The sequence below is a fragment of the Corvus moneduloides genome, chromosome 5, assembly GCF_009650955.1.
Source record: "Corvus moneduloides isolate bCorMon1 chromosome 5, bCorMon1.pri, whole genome shotgun sequence".
NCBI classification, from domain to species: domain Eukaryota; kingdom Metazoa; phylum Chordata; class Aves; order Passeriformes; family Corvidae; genus Corvus; species Corvus moneduloides.
Window position 1 is genome coordinate 14,777,683 of NC_045480.1, and position 22,437 is coordinate 14,800,119.

General features: G+C 39.4%; 1 long non-coding RNA gene across 2 annotated transcripts in view; it reads right to left on the minus strand.

Annotated features, from left to right (window-relative positions):
* Positions 1 to 9,396: 9,396 nt before the first annotated feature.
* The window catches only part of LOC116444685, a 143,523-nt gene continuing 130,482 nt past the window's right edge, over positions 9,397 to 22,437 (minus strand). For both annotated transcript variants that reach the window (XR_004240444.1, XR_004240443.1), the window contains 3 exons: positions 17,702 to 20,130; positions 13,501 to 13,581; positions 9,397 to 13,010 (listed from right to left, as the gene is read on the minus strand). This is a non-coding gene — a long non-coding RNA (uncharacterized LOC116444685). The remainder of the gene's footprint in view (positions 13,011 to 13,500; positions 13,582 to 17,701; positions 20,131 to 22,437) is intronic.

Consider the following 22,437-nt stretch of genomic DNA (forward strand, 5'->3'; position numbering starts at 1 on the left):
TCATAAAACCTGACTCTGGTTTTTCAGGACTGCAAACAAAGTAAGACACTTTGATGCTCTGATGATTGGATGGTAATTAGAGGGCCACACAAGTTCATAATACATATGAAGAGCATAATACATTAAAAGTCCCTGCTTATGAATAGCTCACTGATGGCTTCCCCAGTGATTCAACCAAGCTTGTGCAGGAAAATTAAAGGGTACTGTGCCTAGCCTTTCTTTGCAAGACTTACAGTGACCTGCCCAGACTACCCTGGGCAAACACCAGTAAGTTCTGTCAGACATTTCAAGCAACAAACAGCTGCTAAAAATGACTAAAGAAATTTTTTCCATGATAGAAGTTCTGAATGTATTTATTTGTCTTTGTATAGATGTATGCATATTTTAAAAATCTATTTATATTTGAAGAAAGTTGTTAAATTTCATTCATCACTAGCCTTTGAATTTCAGAGGCCATAGCTGTCCAACCCACTGACATCACTTTTCCTGTTGTCTGCATCTAAGGGTAGCATCTTTTTCTATATCACCAGTAAACAGCAACAGTAGCCTGGGTGGCTTTTGAAACTGCCTGCTTGGCCAGGAGGCAGGTGAGTGTTTTTCTTGCCTGCAGACTCTGCCTTCAGAGCTGCAGGCTTTGCCACCTGAAAGCTGAAGTGCCCAGCTATAACCCCTCTGAAAAAGAGCTCTTTCATAGCATCACCTCCACTGGCAAGTGCCTCACCATGAGGAAGCCATACTTGTGCTCTGTGAGCAGACGTGGCTTACCTGAATGTATTACCTTGACCTGTGAGAGTCTAATTAGTTACCTGCCTGCTGTGGAAATGCTCTCCAACAACAAAAAGTGGCTTCAGCCTCACTATTCCATTATGTATGTTGGAATGCAACATTTTTCAGGTATGTCCACCAGACATACCTGTCTGCAATAAGAAAACATTGGTGTCTGTTACTAATTTCTGGTCCCTTTTCCACACTGCATCTGCAGAAGCAGGTCCATGTAAGGTCCACTGCGGTGAGAAGAACAGGTGAGAATCAACACTAGCAGAAGTCAGAATATGTGTTTTTATCTAAGTCCATGCTATACAATAATGTCTACTTCCTAGTTTGCTGTAGAAAAAGGAACTGGGCCCTTTTAATTTCACTGAATTACTCAGAATCTGAAGGAACAGTATTAATTTTAAAAACAGAAATTAAAAGCTCCCTTTTTGAGAAAAACAGGGACTATTAATACTACTTTCTATCTGCAGTCCTGGCTGTAACACTGTGATGCCAGCAGTTTTTGTCTAACATCCAAACTGTGTAAATGTATATATTTTTTTCAATGGCTAGTAGCATAAAAGCTTGTATTTTGTTCTATTATGTAAACTTTCCCATTCGGGTGACAGGCAATTTATTGCAGCCCTTCGATGGACTGTAATGGCTGTAGTAACTGTGCAGTTAAGTGCTGTTTCTAAAAAGTAGAACTGGCAAAATATTTAATGAAGCATTTGGCTTTCTGTGCGACGAGATGAGAGCACCCTGTTGTATGCCAAATCAATCTGATTTTGCACAATTTATCCATTCAAGCAGCAATTCTGGAGGCTGGAGAGCCAGAGGAGCTAAGAGACTAGATTTTCTAGGCTGTACAGAAAATAGTACTTCCAGATGTAATTTCCAAGTACTACAAAGTGCCATTTACTCTGGGAGACGTGGATTTGCAGCATGATTTGAACAAATTCTGTGGGAGCTCTTCAACCTTTGCTGAAAATTGCCAAGATTTTTCTCCAGTGTTACTGCTGCTACTATTTGTTTTACACTGTTAATATCAATATTTATCACTGCTAATTCCCTAGAAAATTTATATTCTGCAATCATACTATGCAAGGTGAGACACACAGATTGGGCAAGCGCTGAGAATGAGCAGCTAGTTCCACATTATATGTGTAAGAGTGATGAAAAGATGTTTATATATTTTTTTTTCTCTTTTTTTGGATGTGGGTGTGTTTTGTTGTTGTTCAGTGTTCTTTTTTGGCCAATTTTCACTCCATGTGCAGTTTAAAGGCAATTCATTTCCACGCATTTCAAGAATGACAGGGCCAATATATCACCTAGTATTGTTAAAGAAAATATTATAATTATCCCTTCATGCAGACACCAAAAATCATCCATAAAATTCTTCCATAAACAGCTGTAAGAAAGAGTAGAGAATCATAAAACTCTTAGTACATACCATTCTACTGAAATAAGAGCTGATCCCAGTGGGTCCTGGATCCCACAACTATCTCAGATTTCTGGCCCTGAATTATCATCTCAGGGCAGCCTTTCATCAAGTTTCTTCATACAAGACTTCACTGCACATTAAAAATGTGCCTGGGAAACACTTGCAGTTCTCAAAATCAGCTCTGCTGAGTGGAGAAGAAAAGCCATGAGAGAGCAGCTGAGCTCTGACATGGCCACGTTCTCATTCTGAGACAGGAGTAATAAAATACTGGTTTTAGAGGCAGCACTGTTGTCACCTGTAACCACTACCTCTATCACCCTTAGAAGTCTCTCTTTGGCCAAAAAAATATAAAATGATATAATGGGTTTGATATTTTTAGATGGTGTCTCAGTCTCCTCCCTAATGCTGAAAAATTGGCATCAGTTTGTGTGTTGATAAACTCAGAGAGTGGAGTCTGAGAAGAACACAGTTCGAAGTCATAAACTATGCCCTGTTGCCCATGGAGCAAGCAGGGTCACAACCTCTGGGAGTTTAGAAACCCTTTCCAGATCACACCTGAGGCACACAGTACTATGGAAAGGGCCAACACGTGACAACAGCAGCCACCAAGGCTACAGTGAGGTGAGTGGGCAGAGTAATGTCCTCGTGTGCTACAGACACAAATGACAGAGCAAACAAAGCACTTGGCACAGGAGGAAATCCAGCAGCAAAACCAGAAACAACTCACAGACATGCTTCCATCAGCAGACCATGATGCTAACTTAATGTATTTTTTTCCTAGGAGTATCAGGAAGTGATACTCTTAGTAGCAAAACACTGTCTGAGGCCATCCAGAACTGATGCCATACGACCCCTCTCTAAGGAATTTTCATGCCAGGCAACTGCTGTGATGGGTACTACCAAAGTCACCTTTCAGCTTCAGAGCATGATGGTAACTTGTCCTTGGCCAAGAAAGTTGTTTGGAGATTACACAGAGTCCCTGCAGCAGCAGCAGCAGAGCCACAGGCAGGAGAGACCCTGGATTTCAGCTGGGGTGTGACTGAGGCTGTGGTAGGGCTGAGTCAACTCCCAGGCCCCTTTAAGCTAACAAAGCAAAACAAAATTTTCATGGTGCTGCTACCTCTTGCTCTTTCACAGTTCCTAGGATCCTTTTTTTGTTCTTGTTGATTTTCTTTTAATTGGGAAAGAGATGGTATTTTTCATAGTGTCATAAATTTTTAAGTAACCCCTAAGCTTAATAAAGTCTTTTCTTCTGCTCCATGTTCATAACACCTGCATTTAATCAAGCCAAACAGTCCCTTTTTTCCACCTTTTGCACATCACTCCTACATGTGTTCAAAAGAACCTTTGGTACTCTACCTTTGACTAATTCCTTTATAGCTGTTCTTTGTAGATGCCACCAGTTCAATGATTGTCACCCAAGATAAAAACATTTCTGGATTTGAATTCTCAAAAACAAGCCATTAAAGACATACCCATGCCAAGAAGCAGGATGGAAAACAGAAAATAAAATAAAAAATGTCCTGCAGTAATTAAACTTTTACTTTGTTGCAGAAAAGATATGGAATTAAAAAGAAATTAAATATGGATTTCTTTTGAATCCAAATGGCTAACTATATTTTTGAAGAGGTTTAAGGTTCTGCTGCATTCTGAAAAGTCATTCCTTGTACTTCTTATAAACATTTCTTGCTGGTGCATCTACAGAATTAAGTCAAAACTATATGATCACTTCTGCAGGGTACTTTGTTGTGGGACAACACACACATTTCCTCCCAGTGGGGACATATCGTACCCTAAAAAATTCACATGGAAGTTGAAAAAGAAGAGTTCTCAGAGAAAAAATGGGATCTGATCTTCTCATAAACTACATTAAAAAGTATTTTACCAAGTTATTTTGCACACTGAAGCAGATACCAAAGTAGAGATACATAAGATTCAGGGGATAATTGGCCAGGAAGGGAACTCATTCCCTCTTTCTGGTACAATTTTAGCAGGAAGGTTAGACACAGCACAATAAGTCTACAGGTGGGTATCAAATAAAAGATGAGGCAAATGATGCCTCTCTAGAGAAGGAAGATCAAAAAGAATCAAATGGCAATAATATAAAGCACTGTAAGAATAAAAATTTTTATTGCTTTTTAAAACATGAATAGAACTGAAAAACAGAAATTAAACACAAAAGTAAATAGCAGCCAGCTGTTCTCTGCTACAACCACTGAATCAAATGGCCTAGGTATAACTGGGGTAAAGATTCCAATCCACTTTGAGAAAGTAAATCACCTGAAGGGTACAAAAACATTTCAAAAACTTAAGCTGGAAGCAGTTGTGAATCTATCTGCAGTCTGAATTGGTCTCTGTTCTCCAAACAAGACATTTCTCAAGCTATTGTGAGCTGTGGGCAAGATGCACTATTTTCTTTTGAAAGATTCAGACCATTCTCCACATTCATCCAGGAAAGTTACCAAGCTGCCACAAAACCTGCAAATATTTCAGGAGGAACAAAATGAATAAGAGTCAAAAGATGAAATTTAGGAGATGTATTGTGGAAAAAATCGGCTACAGCATTCCCTCGGTCCTGCTTCATCCAGTCCAGATCTGACAACTGAGCTAAATTCAGATTTGCCTTGTTTAAAATCAATAGGTCAAATAAGTTAATAAAATGCACCTCATTGTTACTCAGTGTCTCTGGATTTGACTTCTATGCTTTATTTCTGGCGCCTAACAAACTCTGCCTGCAGTAACAAGACATTTCTCACAACTACAGTCGAAGTGTTTTAGGATCTTTTTCCTAACTGAACTAATTATTATTGCACAAAACAAATGATGCATTTCTATGCATTCTCACATATTTCTCAATCAGTTGCTTGAGCATTGGTATCCTTCAAGTTAAGCCTAATCATGTCATAAATCATAAAAGAAAGGATTCCTCTAACTGGCAAGACAGTTTTCTCAGATTGTCTATTCTTTAATTATTATTATTTTTTATATACACATAAAAACCATCCAAAAGCTTCATTGTAAAGAAAACTATAGCACGTGAACAAAAGACTTCAATCCTATCCCATTTGTTCCCACAAAGGTACATTGTCTGATTTGAATTTCATATTGGTTTGAGTAGCATGGTTCCCATTGAATCATGATATACTCTGGTGTGAAATCAAAGCAGTCTTGTAATAGGTAGCATAGCCAGAGGGGACTAGGGAAACTTAAAAAACTTTACATCCATTGTTAATTTCAGTTCATCACTTGCGTTATTAGCAGCAGCTGTTCTACTACAAACCACATTTTCCTACCCTTTAGGTATGCAGTGCTGCCTCTAAGTAGCTACAATATGTTGACGTAGCCTGTGGAGAACAACTGATTGCTATCTAAGATTGCTGAGGAATACTGGCAAGGTCCATTTCATCTTCTGTCTTGCAGAGGAGGTTGCAAGTTTATCCACCTATTTATTCACAAGTGACCTTAAAAATATTCTTTTCAAACATTAGTAGTGCTACTTCTTCACATCACAACTCTAGTTAAAGTCCTCTTCATTCATATCCCACATAGCTTGGTGGCCCCAACAATGTATTTTCAGAGCATATATCTATTCTATGCTATAAACATTAGTAAGTAACCTTTACTGATCTATCCCACAGCTGAAACAACACGATGTGTTTTCCAATCAGTGTACAATTTTCACTACAAAAAGTGACACTCAGAAAGAACAAGAGAAGCAAGAAAGGGAACTGAAGACCAATGCTCTTCTAACAGATTCCTGAAAAGCTTTCATTAAAGGGAAAGGAGAAATGTAATTGAGTTCAATTCAATTTGGGGGTGAAGGTTTGGTAGGCTGTTAGAAGAGATTATATTTAAATCATTTTACTTTGTCCATTTTTAACCTAAGTATTTTTATATCATGAAATAAAAATTCTCATTGTTTTCTTGAGACATTTCTATTTTCATTTCTAGACAAATAAATATTGTGCTGTAAGCCACAGCTGAATTGTAGCTAAAGAAGAGAGTTTTAAATCTACATGGACCCCAAAAATTTTGGCCAATAATAAGCCTATAATAATTATACAACCAGCGTATCAAAACCAGTCATACTTCCCATCTCTGTCATTATGAAAACTAAATTTTTTCTCACAATTGCCTTTCCCTTCCTTGGCAGAAAGACTCACTATGCTAACCCTCAAATTTGAAGTAACATTGCAGTGGAAGGAAACTCCTAGATCACCAAGTAAAAGTTCCTGCTGCCATAGATAACTCTGATAATGTCATCCATAAACTGTTCCAGCTCCATTCCCACTTGAAGGCCTTTCCACAGCCTCAAAGCTCTCATGGTCAGAAACTTTCCTCCATTATCCAGACTGACCTTTTATTCCTATGTGATGCCTTTCCACACAAATGTATTTGCAGACAGTGTTCATATATCCTTTCTCAGCTTCCATTGTGTCAGATTAAATAATCCTTGCTCTGCCTGTGCAAATATTTTTTGATCAAACCAGGAGGATCATTTTAGACAAAAGTTCCTTTACCTAAGTTTCCTATAGCTAAGCAAACATTTTTCCTCTATTCATTTTAATATCCTTTCCCAGTTCTAACTTAGTTGAACTTCCAGCACTATTCTTTTTACACCAGTAATGACTACCTTGAAAAAGCCAGGTTTATTTGCTTGTTACTTTTTCTCCTCACTATAGGTTCCCCATTTATTTCTAATCTTTTTTTTCCTGATCTGTAAGACCTAACTCTAGCTTAGAAAAGAGCTTTCTGACAGTTTGCATTCTTCTGACATGAATAAATTCCCAGAGTCATTTGCACTTCGCTCCCAAGTTCCTCAGCCTGGGCTGACAACATTCACTTACTCCTTTAACATGTTGGGTTCCCTCTTGAAATTGTGAATCTTGGACTGAGTTCCCTTTGCACCACCTTCTTTGTAAATGACTAATGTCCAATCTAATATTGCAGTGACCAAATATCCCAAGATCTTGTGCTACCTAATTGCACTATCTTCTCACAACTTCACCCCCTTTAAGAGCTCAAAGTCATCTGAGTCATCGCTTGCTTGATGCCAAGATTACCTGGTAATATCCCAATGTGAAAGTGAGTCACAAATTTTCCCCACTCTCTTGTACACCTCTTCTGAGCCGGTCTGTAGCTCTGGATCTCAGGGAGTTGTCATCCTCAAAGAAAACTTCATTTTATTGAACATTGAGCAGGTGTTCCACCACTTAGCTTCCCTCATGCTGATTCTCTGTGCTCTCTTCACCCTCAGTTCATGCTCTCTGCTTTTAATACACTGTCATCTTGTTCTCTCCTGGAGTCTTTATCCCTAGATATTTACAATTTTTTTCCTCTCTTCTTGTGAAACTGGCTTCTAGTCTTGTTTTCTTTCCTGCTATGTTATCTTCTCTTCCTGTAGCTCATCTTCTCTCCTCAGTACAGAAAATATTTTGTCTGTTCCTTAGACACAAGACTGCTCCGTTACCCAAGTTCTACTTCTGCCATGGCTTTAAGTGTATGTACTTCTATGAAACATCTCTTCAATGGGTGTTTGGCTGTCCAGTACACTATGTATCTACAAGTTCTGACCTGCCTTGCAGTTTCGTCTCCATTTTTCTCCTTGCTGTTTTCAACTCTTTTGAATTACATTTTTATATATAGCCTTGAATTTTCTCATTCAAGAACATAATGCTGCATCCAGTTGACATCCAGTCACTAGTGATGTCCCCCAGGGATCAGTACTGGGTCCAGTCCTATTCAGTATTTTTACTGATGATCTGGGTGAAAGGATTGTGTCTATCCTTACTAAATTCATGGGCAACACCAGGTTGGGTGCGAGTGTCAATCTGCTGGAGGGCGGAAGGGCTCTGCAGAGGAGAGGCTGAATAAATAGGCTGAGAACACCAATATGTGGTTTAACGAGACCAAGTGCTGGGTCCTACACTTTGGCCACAACAACCCCAGGCAGTGCTACAGGCTGGGGACAGAGCAGCTGGAAAACTGCCCAGGGAAGAAGGACCTGCAGGTGCCAGTTGACAGTGACTGAGCACGAGCCAGCTGTGCCCAAGTGGCCAAGGCCAACAGCATCCTAGATTGTATCAACAATAGTGTGGCCAGCAGCACCAGGGCAGTGATTGACCTCCTGCACTCAGCACTGGTGAGGCCACACCTCAAATCCTGTGTTCAGTTTTGGGCCCCTCACTGCAAGAAAGACACTGACGTGCTGAAGAGACTCAAGAAAAGGGAGACAGAATTGGTCTGGAACAAAAGTCCTATGGGGAATGTCTGAGGGAGCTGGGGTTGTTTAAACCGGAGAAAAGGAGGCTCAGGGGTGACCTTATTGCTCACTACAACTGCCTGCAAGGAGGTTGTAGCTAAGTGGTGCTTGGTCTCTTCTCCCAGGTAACCAGTGATAGGACAGGAGGACATGGTCTCAAGCTCTGCCAGGGGATATTTAAAGAAGTTCTTGTATTTTGGGGGTAAGTTAACTGGCTTTTTTTGTTGCTTAGTGGTTTATTAGGTTGCATTTCATCATTTGTAGGTTCACAGGTTTGATCGTTGTTCTTTATGAGGAGTTCTAGTTATCATTTCTGGTTTAAAGGTAGTTTTGTATTTGAGTGGGGTGAAAGGTGAAAGGCTTTGTAGCTAAGGGATTTAGGTTTCCTGTCTTTAATTGCTGCTAATGAATACTCAGCTGTTGAAATGGAGAGAAAAGTAATAGAAATTGAAGTGACTAGTGACTGAGAGAGCCCAAAGAGCAGCAAGCTGCAGGACTTATCTGGGCATTCATGTGTTTTGTGTTTTACATGTTGACTATGTGAATAAACATCAGGCCTGTGATGTCCATGAGGGGTTACATGGGGAAATAACTTTTTTCATGAAATGACACCTGAAATAACTACAGAATCATAGAATCGGTTAGATTGGAAAAGACCTCTGAAATCATCAAGTCCAACCCATGGCTCAGCATGTCAACTAGACCATGGCAAAAAGTGCCACCTCCAGTTTTTTCTTAAACACCTCCAGGAACAGTGACTCCACCACCTCCCTGGGCAGCCCATTCCATGTTTAATCACCCTTACTGCAAATAAATTCCTCCTAATGTTCTTCACCATGGCCAAGTCCCACCCAGACATCCCTGTTTACTGTGCTTCCAGCACTGGGGTTTTTTATGATATGGAAAACCAAAGTGCAATACAGAATGTCCAAAAGCATTGGGGGTTTTTTATACATTTCTTTATTAAATGGGTAAATACCCACTTGTGTCCAAATTTCCAACTACATCTCAACAGCAAGCAGAAGAGATACTGTGGATTCAGAAGTGCAACCATATGATAAAAACTATTAGGAAGATAATGGTAACCGACTTTTATAACAACCATAGTTTAAACAAGGACTGTGTTACCATTACAGAGAGAAAACAGGCGACTTTGGTGACATCTTTGTGCATACAAATGAGAAAAAAAATAGCCTAAGGCCCATTTTATTTATTTATTATTGCCGTCTAAGCCATTATGAGATGCTGTGAGTTTCCACATAGCAGAGTCACACAGTGCAAATGTCATGAATTCCTTTTCCTTCCTAATTCAAAATTAAAAACATTAAAGTGCATTAAATTCAAGACATTATAATTTAAATGGAGATTTTATAAAGTCACTTTGGTAGTCAAGGCTATATTGGTATTTCTGTCCTATTTTTTAAGTGCTTATAAAACAGCCATAAATACTGCTCATTTTGGAACCTGCTATCCAAGTTTTCAAGCCACAATTGATCACTCATTATATCTTTTCCTGAAAATGGGGATCAGATCAATCTTTCATTTGGGTGAGGTGAGTTTTTGGATGTCAGTTATCAGAAGCACTGTGCCAGGATAGAAAAAATACATTTTAATGAAGTTCTAATGTAAAACAAAACTATTAAAATAATGCTCTTTGTAGTCTGCAAGAAAACAAAACCAGAACCCAAAACAATTGCTATAGTTTCTCAAGATATAATATACATTTGTAGGTTTTGGAAACAAGTTAAGAGCCAAGCCAGTAAAACAGTGAGAACATCTTTAGCTTGAATAACTGCTACTAAACTTCCCAGCTGCTACAGCTCCTACAGCTACTGAGGAGCTCTGTATCCACCAAAGCTGGAAGCAGGCAGGCTATGCATGCTCAGAGCATCTTTGTTCTGCATTTTGTTGTCCTGAATTCAAGAAACCAGGCACCAATGCCACTTTCCAGTCGCTGATCACTCCCTAACCAGGCTTCTCCACATTTTGAACCACTCTACTGGGTGGAGAAAAAGAGTGGCGTGAAGACTTGTATTTACAAGTTTTTTCACGTTTGTTTTTTTTCCTCAAGTTTTTTTTTCTAATTTTTCACCAAGCAGACTTTTACAGCAGATCCAGGAGTAAAGCTGTGTTGAATAACTTCAAAACCATCTAACAGAGGTCAGGAGAGGAGGATAGGATTATGGCCGGCTGCAGCACCCTCATGTTTGTCTCCTTTATTGTGCTGCTCACAGACCTGCTCAATCATATGGGAAAAAACTATCTTATTGGTACATGAAAAGCAAACATCTCTGGACAGAGATATCTGCAGCTGGGAAGAGGACATTTATATCACCAAACTCAACTTAGAAACACATTTTTCAGGAAGACACAATAATATTTAGAAAATCCTGTTCAGTTCTTACAGAGGACCTCAGGTCAAAAATCACAGGGCAAGTAAGGGACAGAAATTTAAAAAAAAATCTCACTAAAACATGTGTGCTTGTTAATATTCTTTCTATAATTGTTATATATTGCTGTTGGCATTAAGAGGCCTCTGAATGAGTTTGGTCTCCACTGTATTCAGTGCTGCCTGAATGTAATGAAAATAAGGGCCACGGCCAAAGAGCTTGCATTTCAAATCCACTGATCAAAGTATACACTAGCAACAATATGCAAACTTTCAAGGTTTATTAACACCAAAACCAAAAAATTAAAAAATCTTTTAGAACTGAGCATGATGATCTTTTGACTCTGAATCTGGATTAGTTTTCAGTTTGGAAGACAAAATGTATTTTAATAAAGTCAAGAACACTTTCTACTCTCTAAGGAGGTATGCATTGAAGTGATTAAAAAATGGCTCTGTGGGATAGTGAGCTTTCAACTGAATAGGTGAAGAATCTTATTCTGAGATCTTTTGAAATGGAACAGCAGCTTGGATAAATTGATATCTCTCACAAAAATATAACAGTGCAGTTAATTAACAGATTCTGATACACAAAAAAATAAAACATGACAAATGATACAGTTTCAGGACCGCTTTCAGGGGTTTTTTATAATCATTTTTTGTAAATATAATGTTTATCTTATAAATATGTCAATATGGCCCTAAGAAATGTTGAACTGTAGGGCCAGTCAAATTATCATTGAGGATATACTCTCGTCTATTGCCCTTTTCCCTTGTTTGTGGTTTATTCTTGATAATAGTTTTAGTAGATAGTAGTTAACTATGTACATCTCATAAACTATTTACTTTGTCTTAAGATTACTTAGTGTATTCAATTGTTTACAAATATTGTTTCTATTTCTTGCCCAGATGCGTATTTGTTTGTTTGTTTTAAACTGAGCTCTAAACAGTTTTACTATCACCTTGCAGCTATGAAATGTGTTTGCAAGGTTAGAGAAGTGGCTATATTGAGAAAAGTAAATTAGCTTTCAGTTGATTTTTCTTTTCAGAAGAAAAAAACTAAATTCACATGTCACGAAAAGGTGGAAGAGCTGCTCATAACAGAGAATCCTCTTTCTATAGGGAGATTGTTCAAATTCCTTCAGTCTAAGAATTTGTGCATGCACAATTTGTTTAAATATTCTCTGCCCCACTCCTCCTTCAATGAGGATAAGGCTTCCTTGCTCTTCTTGTTCATCCATGAAGCCCTTCTACTACTTTTGCTTTCTTCCCTGCTTGTCAGGCTGGACCATTCTTGAGCTTGGAGGAGGTGATCTTGAAAATCAACCAGCACTTAGGGACTGCTCATGTATTCAGTACCATGTCCTATGGGACCCTTCCAAATAGGTCTTTGAACAAGACAAAATCTGTTACGAAGTTCAGAATTGTGATACTGATCTTGGCACTTCTCCCACCTCTCACAACCCTGAATTCCACAGCTCATGGTCACTGAAGACAAGGTTGCCCACAACTTTCATGTTTGTAAGTATCAGGTCTGTCAGGGTGTCTCCCTTTGTTGGCTCTTCTACCAGTCACATCAGGAAGTCACCATCCCTGCGCTCCAGAGACCTCCCAGATTACTTGTGTCCTGCTGTGTTGTGTCCAGCAGATATCAGGGTGGTTGGAGTCTTCCATGAGTACCAGGGCATGCAAACACAAGACTTCTTCCAGCTGTCTGCAGAAGGCTTCTTCTGTTCTTCCCAGTCAGGCTGGCACTAGCAGGCACCCCGCTCAAAAACACCCACATTATTATTCCTGCTAATCCTAACTTGCAAGTTCTGAGCTGTCTCATCATCCATGCCAGGGTAGAGCTCTGTGCATCCCTGCTGCTCTCAGACAGAATTCCCTCCATCCCCCGGGATGGTCCTTCCTGAAGAGCCCCTATCCATCCATGGCAGCGCTCCGGCCGATGCTCTGGTTCAGCCCAGATCTGTGCTTGCATGAACACAAATATGCTGTTAAACAACTGAGCCATTCCAAGGCCTAAGGCACCATAAATTTTTGTCTAAGCTTTATGCCCCTTCATGAATTAGGGCAATTCAGGCAGCAGGCAACATTCTTGTTAACAGTTCATTTTCTCTCAATCTCCTGTCAGGAAACAGCTTACAGGTCTTCCTGATGATCCTCTAGAAGAAATCATAGTTACACAGAGAATTTTACAAACAATAAATTCCTGGGGAACAAAAGAAAAAAAGACTGAAACACTGTTGCAGGACACCGAGTCAACAAATAGGAAATTTTATTGCTGTACATGCACCCTCATTCATTGTCTTTCCTGGTCCTGGTATAACAGCGGTAGAGTGAAGTAAGTGCTGTTTACACACATTTTCAATCATGGCTTAGGTCAGTTCTCCATTTCTGGAGGGTAAGTGCTCTTTGGAAGCTGTTTAATTCACTGCTACCTGAGTCATGGCCATTTGCCTATGTGATACACAGCATGGTCAAGAAATGCTTCCTGGATACTTCCTACATCAACATGTGGAACACAGACTCTGGTGACCTCATACTTCAAATTCTGTACTCAAAAATCTAGAGATATTTATGACTGAATGGCCTTTGGGGGGCGGGGGGGGATTAAATACACATTGTTGCACTATTAAGCGGTTAAATACTTACTGTCCCAAGAAAATATGGGAGTAAACATTCAGCCTATGCAGTCTCCTCCATCATATGTCAAAGCAAGCCATAAAAATTGACCTGCAAAACACCTCTAAGTTAGTTTAAAAAAACTGGCTAACTGCAAATAGCCAGCTAAGAAAAAAAGCACTGATCTGTGGTGAGTGTTCCCAGCTGCTTATCCTTTACCACAAGGCACAAGTGAAGCTCTTTCCACTTGGATGAGAGTAACCTCTTGCCTCGTGAAGGGATGTGCTGCACAAACCCCACTCACTCACGCACAACATCAGCAAAGGAACATCTCACTGCTAGGAGTGATGACAGCCACATCTAGCCCAGCAGTCACTGCACTTGCTCAGTGTGTTTACAACCTTAAGCACACGTATTTTACCCAGGATTATTATTGTCTTGATTACTGTACAGAAAATACACTTTCCTGGACCTTTTTCTGTTGAAATATATCACATTCACCCGTGATCATAAACATGGAAGTCAGCAAGGAGTGTTGCAATTATCACAGTGAAAGAGAACATAATTTCATTGATCCCAGCACCCAGTCCATCTGCTACCACCAGGATATGGTGCTTCAGAGAGCAAAAAGACACTGTTCTTCCTCTGCCCCCCACTGCCTATTAACTTGCAACCCAAACCCCAAGTTTGGCAATCCTTCTCGTCACAACAAAGGTTACTGCAAAAATCTCAAACTTTCCTAATTTAGCCTAAGAGCAGTGATACATATTATAAACTCCAGAAAATACTCCAACATTGTATTCCAACACTGCTCTGGACTCTTTGAAGCTCTGCACCTTGCAGACTGGCTTGCAAAGGAAACAGAAAAGTAGGATTAATAAGTGAGCAACAGGTAATTTGTACACAATGGTGGAATAAAGCCTATCTGGTAACATAAATTGCTTACAGAATGATCCTCTGAAGACAAGTAAAAACACACAAAATAAATGTTTAATATTTGCTTATTAATGTCTACAGCTTTTTCCTGACTGACTACAAAGAGATGCCATTTAAAGTGGATATACCCAATGAGCTCAACTCTGCAACTCTGCTGGTTTCTTGTACAGTGCAGAGTGATCCTAAACTGCAATTTTTTCTTTTTTGATCTTCAAGTTTTAAGCAAGAAAAGCATTTTCAAGCATTTTTTGGTCTTTTAATTCAGTTGCACTTTCTGCTCCCTATGGTTTAAATTATTCATAGCAAATTGTGCAGATTCAGATGTCAGCAAGTCATTGGCTAAATAATAAATTCAGTAGGACTCTGCAGCCTCTCTCATAACATATCAGAAACATCCTATACCCAGGCAGGAGTGATCATTCATTTTCAAGTAACATCTGAAGCTGGACTCATTCTTTAATGACTTTAAGGCTACTTAATGTGCTAAATGAACAGGTATTAGATGGTCATGTTTAAAAAAATTGGTTAGATCTGACTGTTATCCCCAGCTGAAATCAGTTAACACAAGAATACATGGGCCTCTACCCCAACAGTGCACTGTGACAGAAGGACCCCTTATAAGGGGTGAGGAAGAGCCTTCAGGTATTGTCTTTGTTGGAAGCACAAGCTCACCATGTGCCATCACAACCTCTGCACACCCTCTGAGGACCAAGCTCCTTAGGACACCTCCATCACCAGTGGTTGTCTGCAGGCTGGCTACATGGCACCTCTGGAGACAGCTGGTGGGCCGGCACGTGAATTCACAGCCCCTGGACACTGGTCTTGCTGAGAGCTATAGGCATGTGCTCAAGTACTTTCCTAGCACATGAGAGTACACCAGGCTCACAGGAGAAAACATATAAAGCAAATCCTCCTATCCAGAGGGATTTATAATCTGAAAGACTGGATGGACATTTCAGAGTGTTTTATGTCCTGGGACACGTTAGAGGGAGATGGGAGAATGTGAAACAAATAAAGGGTGAAAAATAATTTTCCCATTAATCAGTTTAAGGGCATAAAATGACATCCATATATCATGGATGCCTAATTCTTGTCTCTAAATAAGGTATTTGTATGGGAACATGGCCAGTTAGGCAGCTGCCTGGTCACCCGTGGATGAGAGCAACTGATTTATGTGAGCACACTGTGCATTTACACACATGAATTACACATTTACTCAGACAGTACATGTCTGGGTTTGAAAGCCCAGATCCCAGCTTGCAAAGAACTAGGGGAGGCCTCTGAACAAATAATTGATAAACTAAAATCCTTTTGCTGTCAGATGGGCTGGGGATGCCCAGTGTAACTATGGGAGGTATCTCACAGGCAGCTCAAAGAGAACCTGACCCCGGGTAGCTGAATACTGTTCCCAGAAGTGGCTGCCTAAGGTACACAAAGAGAAGCAGAACATCAGGCTTGCTTTATGTATCAGTCTTTTTCTGTACCCCATGAGTCCATGTTTTCCTCACAGCCTTGTCTAGTTTTGAATAAAATACAAAATTATCTCCAAAATTAGACCAATTGATGCACAGAAAACACTCTGAGAACACTGTTTGACCCTAACCCATGACTGAATGCTCACAACATATTTAGCTCAACCATTTGCAAGTTTGAACAAATGCTCTACTTTCCACTAGTTTTGCAAAGTGCTCCTAAATTTAGCTCTGAGTCAACACTGTACGACTGCACACTTAAGTTAACCTGCATAGTCAGCTTATAAATTTTTAAGAAGATTTTCCTTCTCTAACAGTGAATGTAAATGCAAGTTGTTTGAACAAAGGCACTAATTTATCAGTTATAACAATGAATGCACCTCTTTGTCTACTTCTGACTGTGAAATATGCATTTGTCATTGAGATAAATGGAGATTGATGACAAAAAACATGTGTAAAATGCAGACTAAAAATCAGAAGTCCAGAACAGTCTGGTATGAACTGCCATTGCTCCAGCAACATCAGCGGTATTACGGCCATTTTTTGTAGCTAAGATCTGGCTGTTAGCCTCTAACATCTCAAGATACTTTTGTGATGTGCAATCCTTATGAACTTTCCACATAGTGCTGACTTTCTTTTGGTTTGGAATAATGAGAACACATTGTTTATGCTTTCACTCTGTCTACAAATGTGTCTCCTGTGCAGTCAACAAGTTTTTCTTGTGCTTATTGGTATTGAAGTTATTTATGAGTCTTCACAAGTATAGGCTTGTGTTAGAAAAAAGAGAAGCATCATTGTTGCGTCTAGTCTTGACCTACAATGCAGAAAAAAGAAAAGAGCTTTATTTAAGAAATATTTGGGGGAAAAAAGGCAGAATGAAATAAATTAAATAATGGATATTCCATGAAGGACCTCCATAGAAGTAAAGGGAAAAGACACGGGAAAGAAAGAGACAAAGAAAGAGTTTAGAATAGTGATGCCACATTTTCATAAAATAATAGTTTACTCAAAGTCAGCTTGCATGTGTTCTGCACAAGGTCACATTCAGAATCACAGAAAAATGAGCAAATACCGCATTTGTGAGAGCCTTCCCTCATAGTGTCACTGTGTTCTGAGCACCTTTGTGGGATCTCTGATGTAATCTAAGGCCCCATTGAACCAAATGCTGTGTTGACAATGACCTCTCATAAGGGGTTTTGCAGTGAAAGAATCAGAATGGACACACTTCTACTCTCAACACTACCCGTGACCCATGCATGCAAAATCCACTACAACCAGTTTTCTCAACTCCTAAACTTCCTGCCTTTCTTCCAGCATTGGTGATTGCAACAACTGCAAAAAGTAGACCCTGCCCTTGCTTTCAATCCTGTGTCAAATAATTATTCCTGTCAAATAAATAGAGCATTTCTTCAAACACAATTTTTCTCATCAGCTGTCTCAGCTGGACTTATTCTTACTTACTGTGCAGGATCTTTCAGTGAACTCCAGTAATCTATTTTAAATTTATACTCACTGACAAAATTTAATTAAATCCTTTTCTATTATTAATTTTATTATTATTATTTAATTAATTATATGCACTGTTCCCAGAAGTGGCTGCATAAGGCATGCAAAGAGAAGCAGATGAGATGAAGAAGAGAAGAAGATGAGACACCCATGGACTTCAGCAACACTGATCAAGTTCTTTGACATATACAAAAAAGCAGAGAGAGAGAAAGTGTAGATGCATGCAATTATTCTCCTTTTCATATCCAAATTTATGACTAAGGGAATAAAAAGGGCCCCAACCATCTTGAAGAGGTAGAAGGGACAAGAAGGCTCACCTGTTCTAGTTTTGAGATGATCCACTGAAGTCAGCTGGATATCCCACTGAGATACTTCCATAGGAATAAACCCAGATTACACTTCGTCAGGATGCACACACTAAGGAAAAAGAGCACATATCCTCTGCTAATTGAGCACAGGAAGAGAAGGTTTAGTTGTAGAAAAACCACAAAAATATTTCCACCTACCTTTTAACACAGGGAAACCCTAGGAATCCTGTCTCATTTTAGACTAGGTGAAGAAGTACTACACTGGGTATATCAGCAAGCAGCAAAGGTACCTTCCTCAGCACTGATGGTCAGAAATGCATTTTTAAATCTCCCAAACCTTTCCCCATTATATGCTGTGATTTCCACAAGAGACCTGTCTCAGAGCACACGAACCAGACCTCTTTCAGATGAAGACAAACCCAAAGATGTGTTTCAGCCACTAACGAGTGTTCAGCCTACAAGACCAGGCTGTAACTAGCACAAAGTCCCCAAAACCGCACGTAGCACAGAGGTCAGTGCAGGTTATTTCACTCAGCAGATCCACTCCTAATGGAGCACAGTACTTGCTAATGTAGAAAGAGTCATGTTCAACCACTGCACAAAGGGACAATGACAAGTGGGGACAAGGCTGATTATAGTCAGCCAAAATCAACTGTCAAGCCCGAACAAGCTTGTGATGAAGTACAGCTAATGTAATTATCACCTTAGGGTCCACAGAGAAGGGCACTGATAGAGTAGAAGACAAATGGGCCGGTAAGCAAGAGTCAGAGTAAAAAGCAAGGATTCCCGAACTGAAGGCTGTGATCAAGTCAGCTGTGTGGTGACAGTGAGAAAAACTGCAGTTAGTCAAAAGTAAGGTAGCGCAGCCCACAGAATGTAAGAGAGCAGTTACTTGAGCAAGGAACACAGTCCATTGTTTATGCTAAATAACATAAACTGGTAGTTCCTTAATTCCTTTGAAAGAAATAACTATGAGGAGACCCATCTTTCTTTAAATTCTCTATTCCGTTTTGCCCCTGATCTCATATTACATTTTCATCATGAAGGCTGCAAGTTTTTTTCTGCAATTCCCAAGACAGGGATGTTGGTTTTTGCTTTGACATTACTAGTAAACCACACATGAATTCATAACAGCTCCCACATCCAAAGCAGACCACAGAAGAAATTACCCTCACACAAACATCTTTTTTTCCTTGATATCTGATACCGTAAACCTGTTACTTCCCTCATGGATCAGAGGTCTTTGGGGAAAAACAAAATGGACAAGAATTTCTAAGGAAAAAGAAAAGTACAGTTTCTACTGGAGAACTTTTTAGAGTTTTTATTGCATTATAAAGAAGACAAGAAAACTAACCATAAAGCATTGTATTTGTAGGTCACCTTTAAAGAGTAAATAACAATTATATATACTTCATCATCCTGAGTTCTGCATATCATGTTGATGTTCCTCAGTTCATCTGTCTTTCATACTGAGAGGACTCATCCATCATCTAGTCATACACAAGCCTGTCATATGGGGGTGATAGAAGTTATCTTCAAGGTAACTCACTGACACTTCTTAATTAAATATCTTGAAATATTGCATATTATTTTCCTGTACCACCACTGGAGACAATGGTAATTACATGGTGATTCCCAGAAACATTTTATGAATCCTCAATTATTGTGCAACTAGCTGGATTTGACATTAATGCTGCTAGTCTACAATGAATTATTTGTAGTAAAATATTTGAAATATTCAGCCACCTTTTCTGAGTTATCCAAGACTGTCCGTTCTCTGAAGTTACTCAGTTTGTTTATGCAAAATATCCAATGACTAGATATTTGAAAAATTCCTGATGATTTTGACTGGGTGATTTCCAAGGTAACAACAAGTTGCAACACATCCTTAAAACAGCCATCCTAAATTAATAAATATTTGCTCTTATAAACATTCATAAGACGTGTGAACTCAAGGACACAAATTCCTCACATTTTCATTATCTTTCTTACCAAAAGGCATACAGATGTAGCAAGTGATGCTTTATTAGGTGAATGTAGGGCCTGCTCTGCAGCATCCAGAGCCTGCCAAAGAATTCATACATTTCTAGATTTCCAAGTATAAGAGTGGTTCACATTTCTGCCTGTCCAACTCCTTCATGAAATTTTGGTGCCAACCAGAAACTTCTTCCAGGGAACTGACAGCCAAAAAGCATTTTTAAAAATACAAATACTCTTGTCCCCCTGCAAATCTGATCATTTGATGAGCATTGCTTTATATGCTCATTCCAGTTACCACATCCTGTTTATTGTCGGTGCTATTTCTGACCATGCAATTTATTGATATTTATTATGTTTGTTACAAATGGATCTTGCAATTTCTCTGGAGTTTTCTTCCTCTTGTTTCTTCCACTGAAAAGTGCAGTTCATGCCAGGGTGTGTCACAGGCAAGGTGCTTTCTGGAAAGACAAGCAATGGATGAGGCAGTTCAGAAAGAAATTAGCAGACAAGGACAATATAAAACTTACTTTGATACTTGGAAAGAGTTCTGTCCTCCTAAAAATTCAAAATCTCATTTTATCCCCTCATTTTCACTAATTATAATTGCAGGACATAAATCCACACTAGTGTCCCCAAGGGTCTCCTCCAGATATTTTGCTTCCATGTGCTGTGAGGCTATTTTCTCCTTTCAGTTTCCATCTCTCTTATTCTCTCTAACTCCTGTTATTTGCTTTACCACTTCTCTGCTAAGCTCCAGGTCCCAGCAGACTCTCCCCCTCCAGTACTTTATTTGCTTTAATATGCTTCTTGCCTGAAAAAAATGTTATCTGGTTTCCTCCACTTCCACTAATTTTCTTCTTCTCTTCATCCTAAACATCACTATTTCCTGAAGCACATTAAGCCAGCTGAATATTTAACTGCCAAAATACAGTCTCAGCTATGCACTTCATTTTTCTTCTCATCCCCTTTTTCAAATGTTTCAGTGTTTTCCTGCTCTCATGGCTGAATTACCAGTTTAAATATATCACCACTATTGTTGACCCTGGCAAATGAGGATATTGAAACACTTCTGCACTGCCCATGGGTTCTCTGCCCCTGTCACTCAGCCATCAATCATGAAGTCCAACCATTGTGCTCCACCAGATCGTGCACACAGCTTAGGGGGCTCTCTCTGACTGTCATCAATATTGCCCATCCTTGAAAGACCTCAGCCATGTTTTGAAAGGTATCTTCTAGATGTTTCCTCTGCTAAACCAGTCACACTCTGTGTTCCTAATCCCAGTACCTTTGCCACAGTGTCTGCTTTTACTTTACAGAGTGCACCATGACTTACTTCACAGAGTACAGGCAGGGAATACTTATCACCTGCAGAAGTGTTATGATCATTTCCTTCTGACATTTTATGCTATTAAGTGGCATAAACTATGATGAAATGTCATCATTCAAATACAGCAACAAAACAAAGCTGACTCTAAACATAAGCTGACTACAGAGTGTGTGGAAAACGCCCCCACTTTATCAGCAAATAGTGGAAAAGTAGTTGATAATTTATGTCATAGCATTCAAAGTTTCTGAAGTCATACATTATTCATGGAAAAAGCCATCTACTTGTGTCTTTAAAAAAGACACACTAAAAAGTACAATGTTAAAAATAGATGGCATTTTATTGGAGATCATAATTATTTAAAAAGTTGGCAACAGGGCTTTTTAGTTCCTAAAATGACCTTTCAAGATTAAATGAGGAAAAGAAAAGCTTCTCTGAGGAAGAAGCTGTGAAAAACTCCAGTGCATAAAAAAGGCATTTACCTTTAATCTGAATTTTAGTATATTCTCCAATGAGAACAGAGACCAGTAAAATCACATTCAGAAGTACTACTAAATAGCAGTGTAGGTCTGCCGAATGACAGAATTTGTAACCTTGTTGTGACCAAAATTGTCATGATACATCTGTAATTGGGAAATGCAAACTTTTCCTGGGCAGTAAATGAGAAATGCACAAATATATTGAAGATCATAAACATGAGCAGAGAGCAATCCCTGAGTACCATTTACCTGTCTCAGTGTTGCCACATATATTATCAGTAAACAGATTTGCTTTCATTTCCCTTAACCAGTGTTCACTCTTCTGCTTACTTTCCCCCTAAGTAAAGACCATGTGAAAATATTGGTAGTGTTGCAATTTAAATCAACAGTAAAAGCATAATTAGAAGTGCACAAACAGTTGGCCAAAATTACGCAGGAAAGGAGTTAGCAGTCCTGCACTACCTTTTGAGTGACCCTTCCCTGCACTTATTTCATTGTTTCAGAGGTGTGTTCTGTGTGGTCAGTCTCTGGTGAAGGTGCTGGGACTCCAAGTATGACCTTCTACATTTACTGGGCAAGATCCAAGGGTGGATGAATGAGAGAAACCACCAGTCATGGGATGACCAGGATGGTATGCAAAGATGTGATGACAACTGATTACTTAACCCTTTGCCTTTATCCTTTTCCTTCCTAAAGCAGAGTCAGCTCCTCAGAGGTGTTGCAGAAGAGGTAGAACTCAAAGAGCATTAGAATGCACAGCAAAAGGAAGTAGCTTGTTCCCTTGTTAAGGCCAACTCCAGGAAAGTATCCTTGTTCAGAGAGGATGCTAAGTGCCTTGTTAAAGAGGTTGGTGGGACTGAAAAAAATGCTTGAAGTTAAGCATATTGTTAAATGCTTTCTAGACTTAGGCTATTTCTGACTAATGCCACGTTGTTGGAGGTTTCATTCCTTGGAGGCAGTGC